We start from the raw sequence: 13080 nt of genomic DNA, 5'->3' as shown, positions 1-13080 counted from the left end.
GCAAAACTAACAACACAGAAAGCAGAGCAGAGATAAAGAAATTAGGGCCTTGGTGACATTGTTTAGCCACAGACACCCACCATATCTTCAGAGGGGAAAGAACAAATGTTCCTTACAGAAGGATTCCAAATAATGAATGTAGAAGCAGTGGGGGAAACAGAATCTCACCTTTAGAACACTGTAGTAATAACTGCTCCAAACAAGATCCAGTGATGAATGCTAAAGTTAGTTAAGGAAACTTTAAGTGGGATATTTTCATAACTTTAAAGTATATCTACCTCCAAATATTTATGTGACAATTTTATCATAAGTTCACAAATTCTTTGGTACTCCTTTCTCTAAGAGGTGAAGCTGAACCCCACCGCCTGTTAGTGTGTGGGTGGGGTTTAGTGAATCCTTTTTAACAACTGCGTATAGAAAGAGAAAAATGACAACTTTAGAGTGGAGAAATCCTAATTGGTCAACATTCTAAAAAAGATCTGACCAGTACGGGTCAGATCATGGCAGTCAGGGTCATGAAAATCAAAGAAAGATGGAACCTGACACAGACTGGCGGAAATTAAGGCGACATGACAGCTAAATGTGGGGCAGGATCCTAGATTAGGTGCTGGTACAGAAAAATAACACTAGTGGAGAAACCAGTGAAATCTGAATAATCTGTAGTTTAATTAACAGATATTGATATTAATATAGATCCAATTAATTTCTTCATTTTGATAATTGTATTGTAATTATGTAAGTTAATAGGGGAAGCTGGCTGAAGGGTATATAAAAACTCACTGTAGTACCTTTGCAACTCTTCTATAAATAAAAAATTCAAAAATAAAAGAGTAAAAAAGTAAAAACAATTCAAAGGCAAAGAACAAGCTAAGGAAAATATTTAATACAGTTGGCAGAAAATGATTGACAGCCTAACTACAAAGGGGCTTTTACAGACCCATTGAAAAGTGGGCAAAAAAGATAAATAAGCAATTTATAGTGAGAAATACAAAAGACAAATAAGAATAATCAACCTTACTGAGAATCAAAGTTGTGAAAAATAAAATCATGTCCCTCTTTTTTCAGCCTATCTAATTAGTAAATATTAAGAAAAGATAATACTCAAAGTGCTTCTTTCAGGTTATGAAAAGACCATATAGTCTCATATAATCTTGTTATATTAATTAATATAACTTTTGTGGATAATTTATCAACATATAAATAAAGCTTTACAAATACACACATCTTTGAGGCAGAAATTCCACCTTGTGTTATAGGGCTGACTAGAATTTTTTTTTTTTTTAGTTCTTCTTTATTGTGTGTCTGATTTTTAAAAAAATAATGAGCATGTGTTACATTTAAAATTAGATTTTTAGAAACTATGTACTTAAAAATAGATAATTACACACAACAGAATAATATAAAGACAGAAAGATGATGTTGGAAAAGAAGGTTTAATGGCATATAAACATGCTCATGGTATTTTGTGAAGTGAAAAAAATTGGAGTGAAAAAATGTCACCCTATAACATGATCTCTTTTTATGTAAAATAAATACTGCACATTTTTTAAGAGACTGGTAGGTCATATACCAAAATGTTAACTGGCTATTTTTCGTGTAGTAGGATTACATGTGATTTTCACATTTTTCTTCTTTTTTATTTATATTTTCTCTAAGAAATGTATATTGCTTTTTGCATTAAAGTTTTTCCATAAATAAATGAAGAGTGGCACAAGAAAATGACAATCAGTACACCTCAGTCAGTCGTGGTTATTTATCATCAAAACCGTTTATGGATTGTGTGTCTGTCTGTGCCGCCTGCTTGTCTTCAGGTTTACAGCACTGTCCGCCTGTGTGTATTCCAGGCTTTGGTGATCTGTTTTTGAAAAGAGCAACTTTGATCCAGGCCCGCAGCTGTGGGAGTGGACTCTGAATTGATGCTGGTTATGGTTAGAAACGAAAATAAATCTTTTGTCAGAAATACCACTATTTTTATTGACAGAAAGAAGACCTTAAACAGATAATTAGCAAGATTCATATCAGGCTTAAAGCAGGAGGGAAACTCCTCTTTCATTTTTCAGAAACAGTTTGAGAACCACTGCCTTGTAAAAGAACTCAGCCCTAGGCTGATGAAAAACAAGGGAGATCAATTCATTTGGACAGAGGAGAACATTCCACAAAAGAGCTGATTCGCTAATGCAGCTCTGAGTACCTGTCTCAGAACCTTGTTGGCATCTCTGACTTTTACCTTGGCCTCAGTATTCTTACAGACGTAAGTCACAGAAGCAGGGATTAGTGGAGGGATAGTGTAAGGCTGCCTGGCACATAAATGGCTAATTAACTTCTGACTGGATCCTGTTAAAGTGCCATTTCCTTCTGAATTATATCCTGGCTTTTCCTCTACTTGCTAAAAATTTATAAATACCGTATAAAAGACAAAAATTGTGGCTGAGGGTCTTAATTATGTAATCTTTCTTCTGCATTGGTGTCTGAATACAGTGTGTTCACCTTTTCTCTTAAACAGTCACTTAGGTTGCTCATGGCAATGATCAGCCAGGCAAAACATATACACACCCAGGCCCAAAGCCACAGTCCTAAACAGGGAAAAGATCCCCATGGGGAAAGGTGATATTTACATGACATAAATGATGCTAAAGCAAATCCTGTTCACTTAGGTGGAAAACATGAGTAAAACCCTTGGGACAGATTAATAGCAAAGGTGTATTTCAGGAGTGAGGACAAGGGCTACGTGCCAAGTATCTCTCTCTGCTTTAGGGCCACTGGTCCAGAGTGTTCTCCCATAGACAGCCAAGGGCACCTCCCATGCTTTGCCCCTTTTCCCACCTCTCCCACAATTCTGGAAGGCAGAGCAGACTAAAGGAAAACGGAAGTTGATCACAACTGTGTTTGAAACCTGTCACCATTAGCCATGTGACCTTAGGCAAGTTAACAAACCCCTTTTTTAGGGGGGAGGGATAAATTAAGAGTTTGGGATTAATATATATACACTACTATATAGAAAATAGGTAAACAACAAGGACCTACTTTATAGCACAGGGAACTATATTTAATATCTTGTAATAATCTATAATGGAAAATAATCTGAAAAAGAATATATATATGTGTGTGTGTGTGTGTGTGTGTATAACTGAATCACTATGCTGTACACCTGAAACTAACACAACATTGTAAATCAACTATACTTCAATAAAAAAAATGATGAGGTAAGTAAATAAATAAATTCCTTTTTGGTCCTCAGTTTCCTCATCTATGGAATGAGGAACAGAATACATTCCTCAAAAGGTTGTTGTGAGAATTCAGTTTCATTGTATGTAAAATGGCAGGCACCCTTGAAATGGTAATGACCTTCACACCCATGGACCGACTCTCCATCTGAAAATATGGTTCTCGATACCCTGCCCTGAAATATTTAAAAGGAACCAGTGCAGAGCTGAGGGCAAGAGATCTTTTTCTCTATTGCGTAAGCAGAAAGAAACACCTGAATATAAACAGTGTCAGCAGCACTAACATAATATTCTAATGATCAAGTATTGCCTGGCTAAAGATATGGAAAGTTCTTACAGTGATGAATTTTTAACATTGAAATTTGACTTACCTTTTGTGTTCCACTGCCTTAAATCCGTTTTGGAAACAGGCAGAGCATAAATAAATCAACAGTCAACTCTTACTTGGTTGTTTGGATGAAAGCAGGTGGCGATTGAGAAGACATAGGTCGATGTGTGTGTGTGAGTTAAAAACAAATGTCTTCTGAAGCAAATAACTTAACAATAAGAATGGAGATCTTTCTTGAATGGGAACTCAGGTCTCTTGAATATCTTTGCTCTGGGAGCCCCTGATCTGTTCAACATTAGGGTGAGTTGCAAAGCACAGTCTTCCTGGCCTGGCTACATTCTCTGCCTTCTCTTACCCATTTCCCTTTCCATTCCTTTATCGTGCATTGGGATTTTCTCCCACTTATGGCTCCTGCCACAGCCTTCACTCCCCTCTTCCTCTTGCCGCCAGCTTCATGTTGGCTTTCACATTACCTTGCTCCCAGTTGTCACCATCAGTAGGTGTTCAATGCCACCTTTTGTGGGAAAACACTTAACAGAGCATCCAAAGCTACCCGAATGCTTTCCCTTTCTGCTGTCCACACCAGCCTTACATATGCCCTTCCTAACTGTTTAGTTGGATGGGATGGGCAAAGGCACCCGGGAGGACACTCCCTGTTAAGTGCAAGTCATTTCCGCTCCTTAGCGTCACTAAAGGAACACTCCATTTGAGCTCAAAACTCATATTTGGGTGACTGTGTTTAGTTGAAACTCTCTTCCCCATGCCGTCTGCTCTGTACTCCCAGATCATTACAGAGCTCATAGCATCCTGTATTGTAATAAATGGGTTTGGGGAGCTGTGCCTCCCTCTAGATTAATGCTGGATTATCCACAGGCAAATTAAACATACACTTAGGGCTCTGGCAAAACAGAAGCATTAAGCCAAACAAACTACTGCAAACACCAATGACAAAAGCTATCAAGAAACTACAACACAAATGGCAATTAGGAGTTCTACAAAGAAGCAATTTTAATTTAGAACATTTCATTTTTGAGTCTTTAAAAATATTTAAATTATACATGGGAAGGGAACACCACAGATCTTCCAGGATTTTGGACCTGCTTAATTCATACTCTGTGTCTTGTCTTGATGAAGAATTCTTAAGTGAAGTCTCAGCCAGTCCCCTGAAACCTCACTCAAAATCAAGTGTTTGTGCATATGGGCATTTTTCAGGGGTTCAGACTCTCAAAGGCTCTGAGAGCCTGAACTGTTTTGAGAACCACTGTGCTATGCTTGAGTCATCTTTGTTTATCCAGGGGTAGGGCAGCGCCCAGCAGAGTGGGCACATAATCCTGGTTGATATGCAATGGGTCTTTCTGAGTACTAAATATTATTTTTGACAATATTTATGTATCAAAGAGAGATAATTGGTGATTCTGTGACCGTACTCTGTCATGGTCATTTAACATTTTCATCTTCATGACTGTAACACACACACACACACACACACTTTTTTCTTTTGAAATTATTAGATGGTTCCTAAAACTGTGGTAAGCTTAGAAAAGTCCAGCTTTCAACTTGGTAAAAGGGTCATTTGCTGTTTTTTTTTTAATATCATTGTTTACTACTCCTAAATTCAGAAATGTTTTTAGACACCGCGTATCTTCTCATTCGTCAATTTAAAATCAGCCTGTTACTATTTTGTTTGTTTTTAAAATTGGCAGGTGTTGTCTAAAGGCAGAATAAATTCAGAGAATTTTATCCCCATTTATCAGAAGTTCTCCAGTATCTGTGTGTCCTGGAGTCTCCTGGGAAGCCTGTTAAACACATGGATTCCAGAGCCCCACCCACGGAGAGTCAAGATAACTGGTCTGGAATCCACATTTTTAACAAGGACTTCAGCTGATTCTGAGAAGGATGCTCTGACTTTGAAAAACACTGTTCTATTTTGGCATGCTTGCCCCATTAATATTCATCGAGGTTTAAATGTAAATCTAGGCGGGAAAATGAACATATATCACTCTTAGAACTTTCCTTTGAATCTGCCTTTCCATGAGACCAAGTAAATATGGAAAACTTCTGTAGGGGAGAAGCAACCAGCCCTGTTTAAGACTTGTGGGATTTGTTTTGTTTTGAACATGTGAGTAATTTCTAAATTAATAAGTGAAAACCTAAGTAGCACTGCAGGAAATTTCTCCCTTTATTTTCTGCTTCATCTTGGGTGCTGAAACTTGCCAGACCCACAGCTGGTGGATTCCTGAGGATGCTGACAGAGGTGTACGGCACTTAGCCGCTCTGTAAGTATGTTTGTTTTCACTTCATGCAGCCACATGCTAAGTGTACTGTAGCTATTTTTGGAGCACTGGCCTGTTGTTGCAGATAAACATGTTGATAGTACAATGGCCTTTATTCTCACACACACTCCTGACAAGGGGAGACTGTGCTTGGCTTTGTTTGGTTTGTTTTGAGAACATGTATCGAGTACTTGTATGTGATGACTGCAGCTAGTTGATTTTGCAAATGTTTCATGTCATTCTCACAGAGTCTGCAAACTAGGGCTGTTGTTACATCCTATGATACATTGTTATGATGACAGTAATGGTACCCCATTCACCCCAAGGACTAAAGCCCTAGTGCTTTACACAGCTGTCTCCTTGTCTCCTTCTGGAGCACCACTCAGAGGTGCAAGGAGAGCACCATTTCTTGGATGCAATAATAATAAATATATTAATTTTTTAATTGGAGTATAATTGTCACATAGCATTATGTTAGTTTTGTATATACTACATACTGATTCAATATTTGTTTATATTTATTGCAAATTGATCACAACAATAAATCTAGTCAACATCTGTCACTATACATAGTTAACAAAGAATTTTTTCTTCTGATGAGAACTTTTAAGATTTACTCTCTTGGCAACTTTCAAATGAACAGTACAGTATTAACTATAGTCACCATGCCGTACATTGCATCCCCATGACTTACTTATTTTATAACTGGACGTTTGTATCTTTTGACCCCCTTCACCCATCTCATCCCTCCCCACCTCTAGCTACCACCAATAAGGTTCCTCCTATGAGTGAGATCATACACTATTTGTCTTTCTCTGTCTGACTTATTTCACTCAGCATAATGGCCCCAAGTTCCATCCGTGTTATCACAAATGGCCAGCTCCCATTCTTTTTTATGGCTGAATAATATTCCATTGTCTATATATACCACATTTTCTTTATCCATTCATCTACCAGTGGATACTTAGATTGTTTCCATTTCTTGGCTGTTGTAGGTAATGCTGCAGTGAACATGGGGGCATATGCATCTTTTGAGTTAGTGTTTTCATTTTCTTCACGTAACTACCCAGAAGTGGAATTGCTGGATCATATAGTGGCTCTATTTTTGACTTTTCAGGACCCTCTGTACCGTTTTCCATAGTGGCTACACCAATTTACAAACCCACCCACAAACTGCACAATCAACATTAACATTTTAAAGTAAAAAAATAAATAAATAAGCTAGCATTTTCCTATTCCACAGAGAAGAAGGCTGAACTGAGTGAGGTTAAGTGACTTGCCCGAAGTCAGAGCTGGTAACTATAACAGCCGGGATTTGAATGCCTGTTTAGTGATTTTTCTGCCCCAAACTTTTTCAAAAAACTGTGCTCCAAGCCTGCTGTGAATGTTTCCCCACTGCTGGTCACCTCCCTGGCAAGACAGAGGGTGATGCTCAAGGAGGGGAGGGTGTCTTCTGCAGAAGATTCTTAAAGAGCACAGGAGGCTGGTGCTCCTTAAAGGAAGCAACTTTGCTTTATTTGTACATCCCTGTGTGTGTAGCCCAGCATCTAGAATAATAAATGCTTGTCCCTCTCTATTCGTGAAAATAGGTAAACAGGTACACTTTAATATAAAATCATCTGCTTCCTTAATTTTAGTACCTGAGTAATGACAGTGATGAGTAACATTTGTGAAGTGCTTGCCAATTGCTTTACAAAACAGAACCTATTATGGACTGAACGTTTGTGCCCCACCCCGCTCCCGGCCCCTGCCACATTTCATATACTGAAGCCCTGACCTTCAGTATGATGGCATCTGGAGGTGCTGCCTTGGGGAAATGATTGGGTTAGATGAGGTCGTGAGGGTGGGGTCTTCATAATGAGATTGGTGCCCTTAGAAGAAGAGACCAGACAGCTTGCTCTTGCTCTCTCTCTCAAGTGAGGACACAGCAGGAATATGGCTGTCTGCAAGCCAGAAAGAAGGGTCTCACCAGGAACTTAGGTGGCCGGCACCTTGCTCTTGAAATTCCCAGGCTCCAAAACTGTGAGAAATTTCTGTTGTTTAAACCACCCAGTCTATGGTATTTTGTGACGGCAGCCCAGGCTGACAAAGACAGCACCCTCTGCGCTGACAGTGAGGCACAGAGACCACAGCAGTTTTCTCAAAGCCCAGCACAGCCGGACTTGGACCAGGCTCCTCTGACTCCCTGAGGGCATGGTGGTTTCTCTGCTAACCTGTCCTACCCCTGGCTGTCTGAGGGGGAACGGAAATATAAACCAACACCCTACTGCAGGAATATGTCAGTAGACAGAGGTCAAAAAAGTGTTAGTTGTAAGTGGAGTGTAAAATAAGGTGTAAAATTTCGGCACTAATGCTGTGAAACACAGCTCCTGGGCAGCCCTGGAGAACAAAATTTGTACTGATTCACAGACAGGCATCGATGCTAGCTTTCCATCAGTTTTTCATCCCCTTTCCTAGTTCTGATCCCTACTTTCTTGGCATTAATGTGGGCTAAATGCTGCTTTAAAGAAACTACTGATTCTGAGACACAGATAAAAGCTCACTAAAAACTCCAGCTACCAAAACATCGTGCCTGGTCTACATCTGGCCACAGGAGACTCGTGACCAAATGACAGACTTGACACTTAGCAGCTCGGAGTGTGAGTCTACCAGGCCATCTGCCTTGTTTTATGTAGTTTTTGGAAAGCCCTGATCTCTACCTCCAGTGTCTTATTTTCAAAATAAGAAATAACACTGGAGTTCTGCCTCCAGGAAACTGCGAGGATTAGCTCATAGAAGTGACAGATCTGGGTACAGTGACGGAGTTCCATGGCTGCTAAAGAATGACTGTCGGAGAGAAGTGCTCTCGAGTGGGAAGAGTTCAGCCTGAGACCTGGCCTCACACGCCGCTTCCTAGCCCTGTGACTTGGGACAAGTTACCTAATCCTCACATGTGCCTCAATTTCCTCAAACATAAACCTGGAAATATGTGAACCTGCCTTCAAGCATTGTCATGAGGATTAAATGAGATAACTTGTGTCTGGCACACACCGATTCACAAATAAGCTTTGCAGATGCTTTTTTGTTTTTGAACTAAACAAAGATGAATCTTCCCCACTGACATATTTTTCTTTAGAAAGATAACAGTTCATGCTTTTAACATAAACCTGCATCTGACTTCTGTATAATAATGGGAAAGATAAGGCACTAGAAATCTTTTAGAACGTTTTTAGGTGAGCTCTGTTAGTCTGTGTGAAAGAAGCAAAAACCTTTTACTATAGACTGAGAAGGAAGAGAAAGGAAAAAACTGGCCCCTTTAAACAATGAGGGATTTTATTTTTTTGTCGGTATCTTAAAGAGGCTTTTCTTATATAAACAGGAGTATTTGCTGGTCAGTACCCAGATTTTTTTTTCTTTTGATGTATATTAAAAAAAAAATTAAAAGGAATATTCTTAGAAAGACATCTGTGCCTGGGGCGACTCACACTTGACCAATCCCCGTGAACCGAGCTTCTCAGGGGATGTGCAATTATTTGCTCAGTTCAGCTTAAACTTTTTATTTATCTAATCACCCCCCTGTAATGCTTTGATCTGAACTTCCAAAGCCTATTTTTCAACCACTTTAGTTACATATTTTAAGTTTTATGGTCTAATCAACACCAGCCCATAAAACATGCGATGTCCTGTTTAATGCATCCTATTAGGAAATCAGCTGCCACATGGATTCTGAAATCTCCCACTTGGTGACTGGGTGAGCTATTTGGAAGTGTCATTAATGTCATTATTCTGGGAGAGCAGGAGAGAACCGGCAGCCAAGTGTACCCTCTGCACCCGGCTGGCTTCCCCTGCTAGCGCTTGCCGAGTGACTCAGAGGTGAATCACCGATTTCTGCAGGTGTATGCTCCCGAGCTCTGGAAGCCTTCCACAGCCCAGCAGGGACAAACGTTTACTTCACTAGTTCATGGGGTTCCTCAGTAGATCCAGAGAACTTAATTTGACTGTTCAATAGCTTAAAAACATACATATCTGTATGTCTATGTGTCTATGTATGTATTTTTGTGTATGTATTTATATTTCAGGAGTGCACGGCTACGTAGAAAGTGAAAAATAAAACCTATCACTGAATAATTAGAGAATGTGTTCATCTGAAATCTTTGGAAAGAAAATAATTCCTATGTTTGTCATTTTGCTTGAAAAACACATTCTTGGTAGTAGAATTCCTTTCTTTTCTCTCTGGTTGGGCCACGGAAGGAACTAGGGCCCATGAACAACTGGGAATTAGCAGACTCTTAACTCCTTCCTCGGCCTTGGAGCTTATTTATTTGAGTATCTTCAAACACTCTAGCCCATCAGAGACGTTTGAAAGAACACTCACATTTTTCTGAGGAAACAAAAATGTAAATAAAATATAAAGACAAATATACGTCTTTACTTGCTAATCGCTGAACAAACCTTACTTTTATATGGTAGCAGTACCTAATGAAGGCAACAGCCATCAATTAAATAAAGAAACAAGACTGAAGAAGATTGCAGTATAGCCACAAATGCATGCATGTGCTAAAAATTGATGGTCATTCCTCATGGTCAATGACACAATATAGTACACAATGGTAACAGTTAACATTTGATTTCTTCCTAGGCTCTAGCACCATTAACATGCTTTACAAATACTGATTCTTTTAATTATCAGAACAACCCTGTAGCGTTGGTACTATCATTGTCTTCGTTTTACAGATGAGAAACTCTAGGCAGAGAAACGTTAAGTGACTTGCTTAAGGTCACACAAAGATAATAAATGATGAAGCCAGATTTTAAACCCAGCCAGACAGACCCTAGAGCCTGCATCATAAAACACCACGCTATTACAGCCTAATAACAGATTTTTTAAAAAACAAACACAGCAGAATCTGTTCATCCAAATGAATCCTGCCCACTCCAAAGTAGTCACCTATGTACACTCTATACTTATTCCAAGCATTGCCATGGCTCAACAAATCTAGAACTTTCTCTCTCTTTTTTAAAATTTTCTTTCTTTGTTTCTTTCTTTCTTTCTTTTCCTTCTTTTCTTTCTTTTCCTTCTTTTCTTTCTTTTCCTTTTCTTTCTTTTCCTTCTTTCTTTCTTTCTTTCTTTCTTTCTTTCTTTCTTTTCTTTCTTTCTTTCTTTCTTTCTTTCTTTCTTTCTTTCTTTCTTTCTTTCTTTCTTTCTTTCTTTCTTTCTTTCTTTCTTTCTTTCTCTTTCTTCCTTCCTTCCTTCCTTCCTTCCTTCCTTCCTTCCTTCCTTCCTTCCTTCCTTCCTTCCTTCCTTTTCCTCAGAGACTAGGGTTTGTTGTTCTAAATATCACCAGTAAAAGCTTTACTCATTGAGGCTGGATTTGATTTTTTGTAAAGTCAAAAGTAATTCAGAACCGAGGTTGGTGAAAAGAGAAGGAATCAAGCTTGGTAAAATCGCTACACCTAAAGTTGTCTGTAAAGCTAATTTGCAAACACGTTCTAAAATTCCAAAAATGTTTTGCGTGATGGCAGCATCATTAAAATAAATGTATAGACTTGCCAAGGTCATTCTGGAGCACATTAGACAGAGAGCAGTGACAGTGATGTGTCTGATACAGTGATTCATTCTCTAAACATAGGGAACCACACTGTTAGGTCACAGCTCGCTAGATGCTGTTTGGCCCCCTGACCTGGCAGGCAGGACACCTGTGACTCTTCTGTGTATCCAAATTTATATAAGAGCAACATCTAAATATATGTACATATAATTTTAAATGAAATATTAATTTATGTATCTCTCCTATATAAATATATATATAGTCAAGATCCTGCTGAGAAAGAGATGGTGACTCAAAATGGGTAAATAAAGGAACAATTTACAGCATCAGGAAAAACTATGGAAATCTGAATAGAGTGTGTTTAGTTTATAATAATATAGAAGTATATAAATATAAATAATGTGTAATCGTGTTCATAATAATGTATCCCTGTTGGCTCATCAGTTGTGACAACTGTACCATGCAAATGTAAGATGTGAGTGATAAGGAACAATAAGAGTAGGAACAATAAATACCCTGGGGGCAGCGTATATGGGAACTGATTGTACTAGCCTCACAGTTTTTGTGTAGATCTGAAAATATTTTAAAATGAGAATTTTACTTGAGAAATAAAAGCCTAGTGCTTATTCTTTACTCGGAGAAGAACGAGGTGGAGGAGGAGGGAGAGGAGGGGCAGGGGAAGACGTCTGCGTCTTCGTGCTTCCTTCACGACTCATGCTGTGTGGATGCCCAGCCAGCAGAGTGGCGGGCAGGAGGGCTTGCCACTTCCTGACTGGGCGCCTTACGCGAATTTCATAAATGTGTCACCTTATGATGTGAAGTGTTATGTTAGATGACTGAACTTTAAGTTTTCTGAGGCCATAGGGCACCAAATGGTAATCATTTAATGCAAAGGACATCAATAATATTTCTCTTAAAAAATCAACTCCCCTTCCCTTAAAAAAAAATGCAAAAAAAAAAAGTGACATACCCAGTAAAAATAAAATGAGGCACTTGAGTCAGTATCATAGCAATAAAAAGTTAACATTATATCTGATTTTAACAATAGAAATAAATTCTACTCCAAAAGCTAGTTCTTTACACTGAAAATTTACCAGAAGAGTATTGTTTTAGAAGTAAACTGTCTCTAGTGATGCCAGCCACTCACATCTCTAAAATATACAAGGACACATGTGTGCACATCAATAAACAGCACAGCACAAAGCGCATACTGTGCACGAGCTGTGTGCACAGGGGCACAGGAGGGCTGGTGCTCAGGCCTTTGGCCCCCATCACAGCCCCAGAGGTCCAGTGAAGGGACCTTATATTTAATTATATGTTGTATTGAGCTCAAGTCTCTCTTGGGGCTGAGAAGCACGAGCTCACTTGGAGGGTCTAAGGCAGAGGGAGTGCCTGGTACCCAACAACCTTGCCTGCACAGGACAAAGTCTCTGACGTGGACAAAGCTGCTCTGTAAAGCCGGCCAGACCCTCTTAGGTCCGCTTATTCCCAGCCTGCCCGCCCTGCTCCGTCCTTTGGCATGGTGGGCCGTGTCTCAGTGGTGTGCGCTGTGGAGGTGCAGCCCTGGCAGTGAGCCTCTGTCTGTTCCAGTGTAGGAGATCTTGTCTTTTCTCCCAGAAACACTAGTGAGGAGGGAAGAGAGGCAGTGGGGTGGAGTGAGATGTGTGAGCACTTTGCAGTCTGCAGAACTGCGTTTGGATCTGCCTCCACCCTTGGCTGCCATGTAC

The sequence above is a fragment of the Camelus dromedarius genome, chromosome 2 (genome assembly GCF_036321535.1).
Source record: "Camelus dromedarius isolate mCamDro1 chromosome 2, mCamDro1.pat, whole genome shotgun sequence".
In the NCBI taxonomy this organism is placed as follows: domain Eukaryota; kingdom Metazoa; phylum Chordata; class Mammalia; order Artiodactyla; family Camelidae; genus Camelus; species Camelus dromedarius.
Note: the sequence above shows the minus strand (reverse complement) of the source record.